This window comes from Nicotiana tomentosiformis, chromosome 5 (assembly GCF_000390325.3).
Source record: "Nicotiana tomentosiformis chromosome 5, ASM39032v3, whole genome shotgun sequence".
Lineage (NCBI taxonomy): Eukaryota > Viridiplantae > Streptophyta > Magnoliopsida > Solanales > Solanaceae > Nicotiana > Nicotiana tomentosiformis.
Window position 1 is genome coordinate 48178361 of NC_090816.1, and position 17752 is coordinate 48196112.

General features: G+C 39.6%; 1 long non-coding RNA gene across 1 annotated transcript; it reads right to left on the reverse strand.

Annotated features, from left to right (window-relative positions):
- Positions 1–7992: 7992 nt before the first annotated feature.
- On the reverse strand, positions 7993–8552 carry LOC108942882 (uncharacterized). Its single transcript, XR_011408115.1, has 3 exons — positions 8490–8552; positions 8273–8389; positions 7993–8175 (listed from the first exon to the last, which is right to left on the reverse strand). It is a non-coding gene; the product is annotated as an uncharacterized lncRNA (long non-coding RNA).
- Between the last annotated feature and the right edge of the window lie 9200 nt (positions 8553–17752).

Sequence of the window (17752 nt, forward strand, 5' to 3'; positions counted from 1 at the left end):
GGCTGTACGCTGCAGCATGTTGCATATTTATGGGATCAGGCTGCACGCCGCAGCATGTTTGATATAGGTCGAGGGCGTGAGTGGTTTATGCCACGATTTGGCTAGATATAGTGCTTGGGCTGAAGGAGCCCCTCCAGAGTCTGTACACACCCCCAGTGAGTGCATGTACCTACTGAGTGCGAGTGCCGAGTGCTGAGTGACTGAGAGGCATGCGTGATTGTGAGGTATGCCCGAGTGGCAAGAGTGATTGTGAGGTATGCCCGAGTGGCAAGAGTGATTGTGAGGTTTGCCCGAGGGGCTGTTTATGATTTCTTCATTTTTGCTCACCTTTGCATTTTTTCTCTGTTTGAAATACTATTGAAAAACTTTCTTTAAATGATTTTTACTGGAACTGGGTTTAAACAAGATGTTTTGATTCAAATCCTGATTTTAAAAGCATGTGGTATTTTACTGAGATTTCCTGATATGAACATTATATGCTTTATTGCACGTCACTACTGCTCAGTCTTTATTTATTATTGTTACTTACTGAGTTGGCGTACTCACGTTACTCACTGCACCTTGTGTGTAGATCCAGGTGTAGCTAGACATGGTAGCGGTTGTTGATTGTGCTGATTGCAGATTTTTCCGGGGATAGCAAGGTAGCTGTCTGGCGATCGCAGCCCTGCTCTTCTCCTTCTTATCTTTCTTTAGTTGTATTTAGCTATTTTCCAAACTTAATTAGTCATGATATTGTTAGACAGATTGTAGTAGATTCTCATGACTAGTGACACCCCGATGTCGGGCTTTTCCTTCCGCACTTTTATTTTGATTTGAACTCCTTTCCGAAGGTTTTTATGTTAAATAACATTGAAATTATCTTTGAAATGAAAATATCAGTTTGTTTTGGAAATGAGTTGGCCTGCCTAGTTCCACGATAGGCGCCGTCACGACAGGGGTTAGTTTGGGTCGTGACAAGATCATACTTTCAATGTCACCCCATATGCATATTAAATACTTACCCACTTCATAATATTTTGTGCAAGCCCGAACTATCAGGCCGATTGGCCAAATGGGCCGTCGAACTCAGTGGGTACGATATCGAATATCAACCCCGGACGGCCATCAAGTCTTAAATTTTAGCGGACTTCGTGGCCGATTTCACGCCAACCCTCGTACCCGAAGATGAAAAGGAACTCTTGTTAAAATCGGGTACATCATCGGGGGTATGGACCCTCTTCACGGACGGTGCTTCGAATGTGAAGGGGTCCGGGCTAGGCATCATTTTGAAGCTGCCCACAGGTAGAACTATTAAGCAATCTATCAAAACTTCTAGGTTGACTAACAATGAGGCAAGGTACGAGGCCATGATTGCAGGTCTCGAGCTAGCTAAAAGCTTGGAAGCAGAAGTCATTGAAGCCAAGTGTGACTCTTTACTGGTGGTGAACCAAGTAAACAAAACCTTCGAAGTTCTAGAGGATACAATGCAAAGGTATTTGGACAAACTGCAGATAACTTTGCTCCATTTCAAGAATGGACTTTACAGCATGTACCTCAAGAACAAAACAGTGAGGCCGATGCACTTGAAAATTTGGGGTCATCGGTCGAGGAAGATGAGATCAGCTAGAGGACTGTCGTTCAACTCTCGAGATCCATGATCGAGGAAGGCCATGCCAAGATAAACTCTACAAGCTTAACCTGGGATTGGAGGAATAAATATATTGAATACTTGAAGAACGGAAAGCTCCCATCGGACCCTAAAGAGTCAAGGGCCCTACAAACCAAAGCTGCTCGATTCACATTGGCTGAAGATGAAATATTATACAGAAGGACATTCGATGGACCATTGACAGTATGCTTAGGACCATGAGACACCGATTATGTTTTACGAGAGGTCCATGAAGGCACTTGTGGGAACCCCTCCGGCACCGAATCACTGATTCACAAAATCATTAGAGCAAGATACTACTGGGATAGCATAAAAGAGGATACTAAGGAGATTGTTCGAAAATATGATAAATATCAAAGGTTTGCACCAATGATCTATCAGCCCGGAGAACAACTTCATTCAGTCCTATCCCCATGGCCATTCATGAAATGAGGGATGGATATCGTCGGCCCTCTTCCATCGTCCCCAGGTAAAGCTAAGTTCATTTTATTTATGACTGACTATTTATCTAAATGGGTTGAAGCACAGGCATTCGAGAAAGTGAGAGAAAAAGAGGTTATAGACTTCATCTGGGATCACATTGTATGTCGATATGGGATACCCGCCGAAATAGTATGTGACAATGGAAAATAATTTATCAGCAGCAAAGTGACAAAATTCCTCGAAGACCACAAAATAAAAAGGACATTATCAACATCGTATCACCCTAATGGGAACAGACAGGCTGAATCGACGAACAAGACTATCATTCGAAACCTAAAGAAAAGGTTGAACGACGCTAAGGGGAACTGGAGAGAAATTCTACCCGAAGTTCTTTGGGCATATCGAACAACATCAAATTCCAGTACGGGGGCAACCCTGTTCTCCTTAGTATATGTCTCTGAAGCATTGATTCCAGTCAAAGTCGGGGAACAGAGTGCCAGGTTTTGACATACAATAGAAGAGTCAAATTACGAGGCTATGAATACTAGCCTCGAATTATTGGATAAAAAACGAGAAGTCGCACTCATTCGAATGGCTGCACAAAAGCAACGAATCGAAAGATACTACAATAGGAGAACCAACCTTCGCCACTTCAGAGTCGGGGGACTTAGTCCTGAGGAAAGTCACCATCAACACTCGAGATCCTAGTGAAGGAAAGATCGGCCCAAATTGGGAGGGACCCTACCAAGTCCTCGACATCGTCGGAAAGGGATCTTATAAGCTCGGCACGATGGACATCGAACAACTGCCAAATAATTGGAACATATCATTTCTCAAACGGTATTATTGCTAAGGTATGACTTTATCCCCCTATTTTCGTTTATATATTCGACACTAAATCACTACAGATGTTCGATCAAAGACATCGAGACCTCAGGTTTTAAAGTACGCGTTGCACTCTTTTTTCCTTAGATCGGTTTTTGTCCCAAGTGGGTTTTTCATGCGAGGTTTTTAACGAGGCAACAATTATGTGCTACCTGAGGACAATTCAACAGTATCCAAGGCTTCTTTACAATCAACCTTGAATAATGGGGGGCATCACCCTTGGATGTTACACTTTCGAGGAAAATACTTCGTGTCAAAGGGTCTCGATAGAGAAACTTTATAATGGGCCAAACGGTCGAATGAATTGTGTCCGTATAGATTAGTCGAGCCCCGATGGAAAAACATGTACGCATGTATAAATTATACAAAGAAGCATTCTTTCTATATCAAATATCTTGAGTCTCAAAGAAAATTTTCTACTATACAAGCTCCATACTTATGATTTTGTGAGAAATGGCTCAAGGGCCAAGTGCAAATATACCTCGTACACTCAGGGACTGCCGTCGACGATCGACATATTCGAATAATCTAAACTCAAATTCATAAGACCTCAAAGAGGCACCCCTCGATCTATATGCCAAGGACATCACTCTTAGGGACTAACACTTCGAACAAGTTCGAAGTGTTATTGGGAAATAAGCCCAAGAGGCATACCCAAAGGCTATGATCAAATTAACGCGGCTCGGAGACGTCTGAATCCCGCAATAAAAATTGGCCTTCAAATTCTTTGAAAAACCGATTAAAAATGGCTACCCTCGGCAAGTAATCAAAAAGGCCTCAATGAAATCATCCCTTGAAAAACCTTAAGAGGTATCAAATTATATTAACACAAACGTCCTAAGGCACAAAAAGCAAAGGGGTTTTAATCGACATCAAACCCTCAAAAAATCCAATGGGTAAAGAATACGTGTTAAAGGCATAAAGAAATTTTTTACTAAGTCTTCTAAGCCAAAAAAGGGAAAAAGTAGCCATCTCTTTGAGGCCATATTGGCCCAATCTAAAGAGCCTAAGGGCCAAAACACTTAGAGTTCGAGATTTTGTTTTCACTCAATTCGGACCTAAGGGTTCCACTATTCCGAGCTCAAATAAAATTGACTTGAATAAAGCTCGAGGATTCATCATTATTTGATATAAAACCTTAAGGGGTCTATTACTATGAGTTTGAAACTTACTCGAACTCGGCTATAAAAATAGTACAATTATGGCTTCGATCAAGCCATCCGAAATCAAAATCCTGAATATATTGCTGAGCTTGGGGACTCGCCCTCGCTTAACTAAAAACCTAAGGGTTTGTTCTACTCTGTGTTCGAGCTATTGCTCACTTGATTATAGAGGCTACAACAACCCAATTGCAACTTTCATCCTCATCTCCTCCATTCTCGGATCCACTCGCAGAGTCTTCATCATCGAAAAGCAAAGCTCAGGCCTCGTCCTCCAAAACCGTCGCACTCTCGATATCAGCTGTGAGGTCGAAGCCACGAGCATGTACCTCCTCAAGAGTCTCTCTTTGAGATTGGCACCTAGCATGCTCGGCAACACGAAACAATCTAACCTCAGCAGCGTCAGAAATTTCCTTTGCCCGAGTGTTAGCGGCTTCAGCGTCGGCTCGGTAGGAGGCCACGAGCGCCTCTGCCTCAGATGTGGCCCTTGTAAGCTCAGCGACAAACCGAGTCTCGAGCTCTTCAACTTTCTAGGCTCGGGCCAAGTTCTCCTCCTTCACACTTTGGAGTTGATGCTCAACCGAAGACACTTGGGCCCGAACCACATCTTTCTCCGAGACGAGATGGTCCATGTTCTGCTTCCACCCCAAAGTCTCGGCCTCTTTCATCTTGGCCTCCTCACTAAGCTGCTCAACCAATTCGGCTTCTGCTGAACCTGCAAGATCAAAGTGTTAGTCGCCAATATCAAGTTAATACATATAAAGCTCCCAAAAATTTACATTACCTGTTCAATGAGCTCGGTCTGATATTGATGAGCTCTTGTCAACTCGGCTCGAATACTCATGATCTCCTCTTCTTTTTGCATATAGAGGAGTTTGAGGGCATCTCTCTCCTCCGTAAGCTTTTTGAGATCAACCTCACATTGGGCCATCTCAGCTCAATATTTGGAGGACGCTTCTTGATGGAGCATTCTAGACTGTATAGAAAGGAAGGAAATCAGACTTAGAGAAATAAGAACAAACGCAAGCATAGTAATATAGGCTAAAACTCACTTGGTTCAGAAGCCGCTAAGCATCATCAAAAATGAGTGATGCGTCCAGGTCGGGAACATCATCGACCCCCGCAAAGCAGCCGCGAAATATATCATCCCCTTTGGGGGCCGTCCCCACATTGGGGGTCCCCATGGACCGGGCATCCCGAAACTGCGCCTCAGAGAACGTGGCATCGAGCGGCGAATCATTATTGTTAATTTCCCCAAGTGAGTCACTTGGGGCATTCTCTTCTCTTTGAAGGGCCTCAAAACTAGACCCTTTGGGCACACCCGCCGGTTGCTCATCACGGCAAGAGGCATCATCAACACCCGATGACTTGGGGACTCTACTCGAACCTTCCTCCGAGATCACCTCGGTCTGTGGCTGAACCTCCTTGACCGTTACTGGCTCAGCAGTTCTCAAAGCTTCGATGCCTTCCCTCTTCCGAGCCACCAGCAGGCAGTCGATATCTTCTCCCTCCTTGTCTGCATCTCATAGCGTTTGGACTACATCGACAGACAAAACGGCGGGATCAGTCTTCGACTTTCGAGCCTTACTTTTCCTGGGCTTTGGGGTATCTGGAGGCGAGGCCCTTCTCCTTTTCTTGTCTTTGGTTGGCTTTGGGACCTCCTCTTCCCCGGGGGGAGGCAGCCTCATGAAGATATTATCTCCAAGACCTGTATGAGAAGAAATCAAGTTAAAAAGAAGTATTTCACAGGAAAGCATCAAACACGGACAGGGGAACTTACCATGAATTTTGTCCTCCCATCGACCCTTGGTCAAATAACGCCATGAGCGCTCACCATACGAAGAGGTTGAAACCAGTTGTCGAACCCAACCTGCGAGGTCCAGGACTACACCAGGAAACCAGGGGGAAGCTTCACCATAAAGAAGAATATAGATGAGAAGAGGTAAAGGAAACATAACAAGTAATCAAACGTTATCTGTGAGGTTCTAGTTACGCTTTATGTTCCATTCTTCAGGGAATGACATATTCTCGGCAGGGATTAAGTCGGAGGTCCTAACCCGGACAAACCGACACATCCATCCTTGGTCCTTGTCCTCGTCTATGCTCGAGAACAGCACCTTCGTGGCCCAGCGTTGAATCGTTATCAGTCCGCCCCGATAAAGAAGGGGGTTGTATAGCCTAATAAGATGATCGAGGGTGAAAGACATCCCCTCGACCTTGCTCGAGAAGAATCTGAGCAAAATGACAATGCGCCAAAAAGAGGGGTAGATCTGGCCTACGGTTACCTGGTATTGGCGACAGAAGTCGATTATGAGTGGTGATGTCCTCCTTGGGGGTAGGAATCACCACATCTTTATTCTCCCAGTGGCAGTCTTTTTTCACCTGCTCGAGATCGCCTTCGGACATCGAACAGATGTATCTAGACATGGGTTCGCATCGGCCAGGAACCGAAGAGGGTTTTTTGACTTTAAAGTCGGAAGTAAGTTCACATGGCCCGGGGATGCACTCTTCGATACATGGCTCCATCGGTGTTTTGTCACTAGCTGGCCGCGATGAGGAGGCCTTTTCTTCTTGAGGAACGGTCTTAGATGTTTTTGCCATTGATATATGAGGTTTAAGGAAGAAGAAGGCAGAATTTGTGTTTTATTAAGCGATTGGCAAACGAAAACCGGCAAAGTTGATGAACTTGAAGTGAATAGAAGAGCTTTTGAAGATTAGAAGAAGTTTGAAAGTAAATTTTGAGAAGATTATGAAGGTGGTATGTTTATAATAGCCACTTTGATGGTTTGAAATCACTAGTGGCCGACCAGCAACTGGCGTTAGTTAATGACCTTGGAAACTGTGCAGACGTGACACTTCAATTGCTTACGTCACGATGTTAACGTCATAATTGATCAAGGAATTAAATCGAAGTCTCGAATTCATTTCTTCTCGTTACACTCCAAAAAATGAGGGGACTATCTGTATACGGTCAAAATCGGGCATACCTGATTTCATTGGCAGGGGAGTTGCATCGAGGGTAACCTCATAATAGATCGGGTTCGAGCTCGAAGATAGAACACCAAGCCTGGAGATCGAAGTATTCATTGAGATCGAGGCCAATAAATATCGAGATCAAGGATGACTGACTTCGAGTAAGGCGTAATAACGGAATGGTGATATATCAGTAACCGGTCGAAAATCACGGCAAAAATCCCGGAATAGATCAAATCAAAGCGGTTATTAGTGCCAATCATGGGATCTACTTTTGTTATTAGAGTTGTGCCTTATTTAGGATTCCTCTATTATATAAAGAGGGATCCCATTCACTTGTAAGGGGGACAATTATTATTCACTGATAAGAATATACAAATACGCTACTTTCTTTGTTTTACTTACTGTTTATCGTTGTTTGTTCCATCCTCTACTATTCTTATCAACTAACCTCGAGACTATCTCGAACCAAGGTCGAGGCATTGTTTGCAGACCGATTTATTTTATTTTATTGTCCAATTTATCTATTTAATTCATTGTTTATCAATTGGCACTGGTTTAAATCACATATCCTTAAAACCATAATATAAGTTTAATTGTTACTCATTTTTTAGTGTAAACAAACTATTAAATTGTCAATGAGTTAATACCTGGAATGAGGTGGCCTTTGTTTTTTGCTACCAGTCGATGGATGACAGATTGGTTGCAAAGCTATTTTTGTGCAAAGGAAGCTTCTCCTAATGCTTTATCACCCAATACCGTTAGAATAATTTTAGCATCAATATCAATTTCTGAACGTTGAAGTCGTGCAAGGACATCTGCAACAACTTCTTGACGGATAGTTGCCTTTTGTTCCTCAATTGTTACCTCCATTCTTTGTATCTTCTCCTCCATTTTTTGCAGAGAATTTGTAGTATTTGAAGAGGGTTCAAAACATACTACTTTCCCTCACAAAGAAGTTCTTGTAACTACCCGTCCATACAACCTCAGACGTCCCGTATGTTCAGGTCCCGTGACAGATGCAAATGCCTCTACGGATTCATTGCCATTTTCATTGTGTTGTGCATCAATTTCCTCCATTTCAGCCTACAAAGCAAATTCGAAAATATAGAATTCAAGTAAATAAAAATTAAGTTAATAAAAACAAATAATTGATCTCTATATAACATCAGTTAACTCGCACAATTTTACTAGTTGTATCTTTATCCGAGCACTTGTATGATCGCCCAGCTTTCCTTTTTCTTGTAGCTACAAAGAGTTCCTTTGATGATAAAGTTTCCGAAGTTTCCTTGTCATTTTCCTAGTTACATGAAAGTGAGTTAGCCATCTTGGTGATCTGCAATTAACTAAACAAGATCCAAAATTGGGAAAGTATTTTCCTTGAGTTACTAGTTATATACCAACTTAGAGCGAACTAAGGCAAAACTTTTTTTCCCAGCAGTGTGAGGACTCTTCAAATTTTTCGGTTCTCAATATTAGTTTTGGACATTCTCTGCAGGAAGAAAGAAGAACCAAACAACAACTTACAATTAGAACTTGAGAAGTATATAGTAAACACAATAGAAGCGAAATGGAAGAACGGAAAAATATGGGGAAAAAACAGCAGCAACAAGCGAAGTATATGCAGCAGTGACGACAAAGAAAAAGCAGTGAAAGAAGAAAGCAGGACCCGATAACCACTGCTCTCAAACATAAAATGGAAGTTAATCAAAGCACCCCTGCAGCCTTTCTCCAGCACTACATAACAATCCAAAGTCATAAGAAGTGAAGTTTCCTTTGATCATTTAGAATTGGAGTTGGTTCAGCAACTATATTGAACTTGTATAGTATTGTTGGTCAGGAAACATTTTCATTCCAAGCAAATTTGTTATCACTTAATGATGTCCATATTTGATTAATATTCATGGTACTAAATAGAACATGCTGGTCTAACGTCCTAAACACTTTCCTGTAATAAGAAATGTGACTGAGTACTTGAGCCATATGTAACGACCCGACCGGTAATTTTGCTTTCTATACCCATGTTCCCCTAAATAAGACTTATTGTATGTGCTATTACTATTTTACGACTTGCAGGGATGATTAGTTCGGGAATTTGAAGGGTTCGGGTTGAAATCGAAACACTTGATTCCTTAAGGTTGGTTAAAAAGGGCTAGGTTTGACTTGAGTCAACATTTTGAGTAAACGACCTCAGAACCGGAATTTTATAGTTCTAATAGATTCATATGATTATTTTGGACTTGGGCATATATTCAGATCGGATTTTGGATGACCCGAGAGCATTTCAGTGCTTAATATTGGAAGTTGGCACCTTGAAGGTTTTAAAGTTCTTTAAATTTGGTTTGGAGTAGGTTGTGATGTTATCGAGGTCGGTTTGGGATTCTGAGCCTAAGAATAGTTATGTATTGTGATTTAAGACTTGCAAGCAAAATTTGAAGTCATTCCGAGTAGTTTAAGTATGTTTCGGTGTGTTCGGAATAATTTGAAAGAATTTGAAGTTCATAAGTTGATTCTATTGGTTTTGGGTTGCGATTCTTAGTTTTAATATTGTTTTCCGTGGTCCGAGGGTTCGAGCGAGTACGTTTTATGTATTCAAATTTGTTGGTATGTTTGGATGGGGCCTCGGAGGCCGCGGACGCTATTTGGATGATACGCGGAGGTCGTTTAGCCTTGGGTGAATAGCTGAAGCACCCATCTTCTAGTGCAATCGCACCTGCGGAGGGCCAGTCGTAGGTGCGAGCTCGCAGAAGTGAGACAGCATCCGCAAAAGTGGACTAGCATGGGTAGCCCAGAAACCGCAGATGCGAGACATGGCGCGCCCCTGCGATCGCGCAGCTGCGATTGAAGTAACCGCAGAAGTGGCTGCCCCTCCTCAGAATTGAAAATCGCTGAAGGCAGAATGGTCCATTTAATGCGGGACATAGGCTATTTTGTCTCATTGTCCTTCATCTCTTAGGCGATTTTGGAGTTCTTGGAGGGGGTTTTCACCTAGCACTTTGAGGTAAGTAATTTCTATACAATATGAGTTTAAAACATAGATTATGGGTAGACTTTAGCATATAAAAATAATAAAAATCATGGGTTTAGATGAAAAACCTAGGTTTTGATAAAAATGGGATTTAACCACGAAAATGGTTATGGAATTGAGTGAAAATCATATATTTGAGTTTGTGAGGCTATGTGTAGTAACTTTCTTAGAAAAGTTCCGGAATCCAGGGACGTGGGCCCGGGGGAAAATTTTAGGAATCCTTCAACTGGGGATGGGTAATCACTCTATGTCACGACCCAAAATCCAACTAGCCGTAGTGGCACCTAACCTCACCCGCAAGGTAAGCCAAATAACAACAATCTGATTCAATTAATATTTAACTGACTCTATTACACTTTCCAAGGACTTGTAGTACAAATCATGAGCTTCTAAGATTAGAATTTATAAAATCAGTATGGAATAAGAATACGTCATATGTCTGAAATATACATGAACATATTAAAAATTCTAAAGCTACTATGAACAAGATGCAAAATGACTAGAATGCAGGTACATCTTCAGATCCAGCTCCCGTTGTACGCAGCAACATCAACATCAGAAATTTACACGCAAGGTGCAGAAGTGTAGTATGAGTACAACCGACTTCATGTACTCAATAAGTAACAAACCTAATTTTAGGTTGAAAATAGTGACTAGCTGGGATAAGGGCCAGAGTCCAACTCCAATAACTAATAACATCTCATAACAATACAATTTAAAACAGTACAAGTAATAACTCAATAATAAAATGCTCAGCGATTGACTCCACGCGAATGCGGTTCACTCATTCACAGACTTACATGATCATGGACATCCCCACATGATCGCGAAGAATAACTTCGCGTGACCCCAGCTGCCTCCCTTCCTTGTATGCGAATGCGATCCACTCTATGCATTCAAGAAGCATAAGCTTCACAACTTCTGCAATCACGTCCCCCACTATGCGAATGCGAAGAAGAAAAATTCAACAACCCTTAAAGACCCTTCGCGATCGCGGACCTATCCTCGTGATCGAATAGAAGGAAACCAGAACCCATAGCATCAACAGACTTCAGCCTTCTCCAAAGTCCAATTCCACTCCAATAACCATCTACAATCCACCCGAGGCCCCCGGGACCGAACATACAAACAAGTCTTAAAATATGATACAAACTTAGTCGAGGTCTCAAATCACATCGAACAACATCAAAAACACGATTCATGCCTCACATTTTGGGGACAGATTCATTTTGTTCTTCACGATCGTGAGGGTCTTTCTGCGATCGCAAAGAGTAATCACTGGGCAGCAGTGTCAAATTTCAAAAACATGGGTTTGAACCTATTTTTCATATTTTGATCTAGAGACCTCGGATTTGGGTGATTCTTGAAGGCATTTTCAAGGAGTTGAATGGGGTAAGTGATTTTAACTCAGTTTTAGTTGTATTACATGAATCCATCGTTAATTTTTATATTGAATTAGTGATTGGAGTTGGAAGATTTTGGGGAAAATGGTGAAACTTCTTAGGACAAATTTTGGGGATTCGAGTGGCATTTTGGTGTCGGATTTGAGTAATTTTGGTATAGTTAGACTCGTGGTAGAATGGGTGTTCGGATTTTATAACTTTTGTTGGATTCCAAGACGTGAGCCTAGGGTTGACCTTTTAAATGGACTTTTTGACCTTTGGTAAAGATCGTAGTTTTATTAATTGGAATCAATTCCTATAGGTTTTATTGATAGTATTATGTTATTTTGGCTAGATTCGAGCCTTCCGAAAATTGATACACGTGGAAAGGGCTTGGTAGAGGAGTGATTGGATTTGCTTGAGGTAAGTATCTTATTTAAACTCGTTTGAGGCACTAGTTGCCTAAATTGTTATGATAGCAACGTGCTTTTGGGTGCAAACATGTGTAGGGAAGAACCCATGTGCGGCACAGGGTCATTTATTCATGTTCGGGTTATGCTCAGGCTCTTATGAGCCAAGAATTGACTGTTAAGATTTAAGCTATGATGCTCCTCATATTTGTAACATTTTTCGTGAATTAATTGGGCCATGTTTGGAGCCACACAGAGGTTTAATCCCTGAATGAACTTGATAAATGCTCTTCAGTGATAAAATTTTTGATTTGAGTTATGATAGTATACTTTGCACATGCCTACACTTTATCATATCATTTATACCAGTTCAGGAGCATAAGAATCTTATTTCATTCATCATATACATGTATAATTGTTTAATTGCTTCTGTATGATATGGTTGGACTGGAGGCCTGTGACCATGCCGGCGGATTATGTTATTGGCACATGAGTTGTCCGTGCAACATATGAGTTGTAGGTACAGGTTCGATTATTAACACGTGAGTTGTTCGTACATCACATGAGTTATCCGTACAGCGCGTGGGTACGGATCCATCCCCCTAGGGTCATCCTCTCATATTTCTCTCTTGATGGTGTTCACGCAGTTATTTAGAATATTGACCAGTGGTCTGGTACAGTTATTGAAAGTTGAAAGAATCTGGCCAGTGTTGTGTTTGATTTTGCATTTCCTTAATCACTTATCTGATTTAACTGCTTATCACCTATACATGCCATGATATTGCCGGAGTAGAATTCGTGAGAAACGGTACACATGCACACACAAATATTTTCTCACAAACTTGATGAGTTAGTATTCAATATTCTTCTGTGTCGGTTTGTAAGATAGAATTACACAGGTGATAACTAGTATCATTATTAATTTATGCTTCTCCTACCGTGTCGTATTTATTTACGATACTTATTGAGTTGGTTGTACTCATACTACACTTTGCACTTCGTGTGCATATCCAGGTACTTCCGGACATGGAGGTTGCTAGAGTTGGAGCTTACTTAGTTCGGAGACTATCGAGGTAGCTACTTGGCATCCGCAGACCTTGACTCTCCTCCTTTTTTTTTAGTTTCATTTTTACTGTTCTATCTTACTAGACAGTGTCTCAGACCATGTTATTGTATAGATGCTCATGTACTTAGTGACACCCGAATTTTGGGAAATATTGTATTGAGTCGCAGTATTTTCTTACTAGTATTTATGAGATTTTTCTCTTGAACTTATATTACTATGTTTTTTCAAGTTTAAAGATGCATTGCTTATGATTATTGTCAGCTTGCCTAGTATTGCAATAGACGCCATCACGACATGTGATATTTGGGTCGTGACAGTTTGTTAATCATCAAGATCGAAATTCACCAATTTTCAACAGTTTTTTCCTTTTTGATGATGACAAACAAATGTACACAAATCCCCTATTTTCCAACAATTCACACATAACACTTAAGAACATTATTATATGAAAGTAAGCTAAACCAGATTATTTGTACTATTTTTTTGTACATTTCAATCTTCCCCCTTTTGGCATCATCGAATTTATCAATATCTAACAATATGTCAAACATGTAGCAAGAATGTAATTTCAATCATATGACCGCTAGGGCTACACAACAGATAATAAAGTTAAACACTCTCAAGAACATCAATCTAAGGATGTTGGCCATCAAAAAGTAGTGAAACTAAAGCAAGTGGAAATTACATTAAGCAAAAACCAATTGCAATGTAAAAGTTAAGCATTGTAGCATCACAATAGAACTAAAAAGGATGATTGTTCAACAGAAGACCATATGATCAAAAGGGAATTGAACTGATTTCATAAGAAAGGGTGTAAAGGACTAGGTTCAAGGGTTTCAGGAATTTTGAAATGTTTTCTTTTTCTCCTTTCTCAACTGTAGTAATAATTCTTCTTTTCACCATTTTAGTTCCACTGAACTTGCACGATACTGTATTCACCTTTTTTTTTTTGTCTCCCCCTCATTTTCTTTTGGGAGGAGGTGCTGAGGAACTGATGTTTCTTTTTTTGAGACCTACTTTTTCCATACACAACACACAGAGCTTTCTCACAAGTGTAAAGTACTCATCTTCTATTCATTGCAACCATATAGATGGCTAGGCGTATAACTTTTTAATATATACAAAATCAGACAATATTTACTTTCACTTTTGTGCAAACACTTATTCTTCCCTCTTTTTTTCTTTTTTTTTTTAACAACACTCGGCTCATTTTTTTTCAATCATAAATTTCGGTCCCCCCTCAGTCTATGAACTTAGATTAATGCCCTTTTTTCGAACCTCAACTTTTGATTCCTCCTTTGTATGTGCATCTTTTTCTCCTTTCATGTTTTATGGCTGACAGTGTTTAAGATGCGTGTGAGGTTGGGGCTTTAAAAAATTTAAACGTTCCGAAAATGTCACGCATTTTTAAGTGGAGTTTAGACTGGACTACGTGTCTTCTACAAGCAAAATATGAATTCAGTCTAGTGTGAGTGAGTGCATACCTGAACACTGACGGACCATGTTCCTCTGCTTGTTCCTTCCCAACCTACATTAACTCTCCATCTTTTATAATAAGGGTAGCATAATCAGACCATTGTAAGAACTGTTATATCGTGGTCTGAGTGTAACCTTTTTTTAGTATAAGACTAGGAGAGATATTTAAGCCGTTTTAGCATACATCAAATGCAAATCATATTAGCCAATCATTGAGAGAAGACTCAAGCAAACACACAGTTAATTTTACTCAAACCAAGTTCCAACATATTCTTTTCAAATAAATCATGTTTAGTACTTTGATGAATATGTCAATAATTTATTTTCCCCGATTAATTTAAACCATGCCCAACTGCAGAGGAGTCTACTTCAGGACCAGTTCCCTTAACTAGTTCCTCAATATGTGTGCTCATGAATATTTTCTCACTTTAAGCTTCACTTCTAATAATATCCATTTCAACGTCATTATCCAGCACATTATTCTCAATTAAAGCATCAGATTTATCAAAAAAATTACATAAGCACTTTCTAGCTTACTATCGACAATCAAATACGCATAATCTATAGAGTGAGAGAGTGACTTACCTATCTTACCTTTATTAATAATTTAACCTTTCTCACCAAATGATACATTCCCTCTTTTGAAGGCTGACTGTGAGAGAAAATTTGATTTATATTCAATTATGTGTCTTGAGCAACCAATATACAAATCCAAGTAGCATAATTGGTTGCTCCCTCTCACTTTAGCCTGCAAAACGAGATTAGAGATCAGATTTAGAAACACATACTAGCTTATGTCCCTTATTTTGACTAAAAGGATGAATCAAGTGCCTCTTAGTCCAATTAGGCAAAATATTTTTTTATTTTTTATTTTTGCCTTAATATTGTGATACTAATATTGTATCCATTTGCTTTGCATCTTTCTTCTGGACTTCATGGTGTTTCTATTTTTTCAATTATTGCTGTTGTGATACTAATATTATATCCTTTTTGTCCTTTTGTCTTTTTGTGTTATTTGAGCCGAGGGTCTTTCGAAAACAGCCTCTCTACTCCTTCGGGGTATGGGTAAGGTCTGCGTACACACTACCCTCCTCAGACCCCATTAATGAGATTTTACTGGGTTGTTGTTGTTGTTGTTATTTGTTGTAGTTTTGCCTTAAACAAAGATGTGCAACTATCCTTGAAGTGACCAATTTTACCACAATGTGTGCACAACTTATTTTTATGCTTCTACATACTTAGGATCCAATTTAAATAAAGATTTCTCATATCCAAATCCAGTCTTATTCCTGTTATAATTTTCTTTCAACCAATTTAGTGCATCCGATGACTTGTTCAACTTAGTGATTATGGTAAGTTCATAATTAGCTTTGTTTAGATTCTCTTCAAGTAATCTATTCTTTTCAGTTTTAAGGTACAATTTTTCTTTTGTCCTTTTCATCAACTAATCATTATCAACACTCAACCTATCAATTTTGTTCATTTAAGAGAGCACTACATGCATCAATTCTTTCTTGAGTCACTCATGGCCATCATAGCAAGAACTCCATCTTCATCACCTTCGCTGTCTGATTCTTCGTCGGAACTATCATAAAAGGCTGCTAGCATGGCTCTTCTCAAGTTGTTGTCAAATGACTTCTTTGGGTACCTGAAGCGCTTAAGGAACAGGTCCTTTGACCGTTCCTTCTCTGTTTCTGCTCTTTCCTTTCTGAAAAATATTTTTAGCTTGCAAGTTAGTACATAAAATTCCTCCTCATCAAGGTCTGATTCATCACTCACATCTGATGTTAAGGTTGGACTTTGTGTTTTATTTGGCTCATCCTTTGTAGATTTGTCTAACTCATTCACTTCTTGGATGCATGTAACCTTATTCTCCCAAGAGGATAACATTATCCTCAAAATTTTCCTAACACGTTCTTCAGAAGAAAATACTTTTGCAAGAGATTTGAGTTCATTAGTAATAAGAATAAACCGAGCATGCATGTCCTTTATTGTCTCCCTATAATCCATATAAAATAATTCATATTCTCATAAGGATTTCAATTCTAGCCTTTTTTACCTGGTTAGTACCTTCATGGGCAATTTGCAAGGCATCCCAAATTTCTTTTGCTGAGGAACAGGCAGAAATCCTGTTATATTCGTCTGCACCAAGTCCACAAGTCAGTATCTTGATGGCCTTCGCGTTCTTCTCCGACATCTTGTAATCTTTAGTAGTGAATTTTCCCTTAATTTTAGGTATCTTTTGTCTATTCCTACTTTTCTTGGTAGGAATTAGGGTCCATCAGTAACTATTTCCTATAATTCATAGTCTTCAGCTTGCAAGAAATTTTTCATGCGATTGTTCCACCAAATATAGTGTTAACCATTAAACAATGGTGGACGAGTGGTAAATTGTCCCTCATTAATTCAAGGTGTGCACTCATATTTTCGATCTCTCAAGGTGTTAGCCTTTATTAAAAAGAACCTGCTCTGATACCAATTGTTGAGTTGGTGCACCACTTAGACACACAAGTTCTTATAACTGCTCCTTCGTTAAACAACTCAAAAAGTAAAGTGCGAAATTAAATACACATGATATTTTTACGTGAAAAATCTCCTTGCTCAAGTTAGCTTTAGCATTTTGAAAAATAATAATGGAATTGCGTGCCTGTAATGAATCAAACTTGACTACATATAGGTAACATGTTAGTAGCATAAAGAGTCCAAATCATAAAAGGAAACAAATAATAAGAGACCTACTTCATAAAGAACTTATCATATATGACTACATGGTTTCCTTTTTGTTTCCTACTCTAATTCTAATTCTTTTCCAGTAAGAAAACTATTTAATTTCCATCAATTTCGTGCAAAATATATCCCTTAAAGATCTCCCTCCTAACCTTAGAGAATAAAGAAAGTATAACAAAAATATGATTCTTTTTCATAAAATAAATTCATTTTTAACTCTACTTCCGTACAAACTTGGTCTCTAAGTTAAGAATAAAGATTTACCAAGATTCTCTATTATCTAGGCGACTGGTAGGTCAGAAAATATGAAATAAGATAATATCTCTCTCAAAAGTAAATCATACTCCTACTAGGATTAAGTGCAAGTACTCTGCAAGACCAACCAAACAGGATTAGGTCTTTCGACCAACCCAATATATCTGCCACGCTTGTTAATCATCAAAATCGAAATTCACCAATTTCCAACAGGATTAAATAGAGTAAGTTCTTGAAAACAAGCATCGAAAAATAGATTCTCGATTAGAATAGACATATTATACTTGCCTTACTTGAATAATTATGCAAGAATTACCCA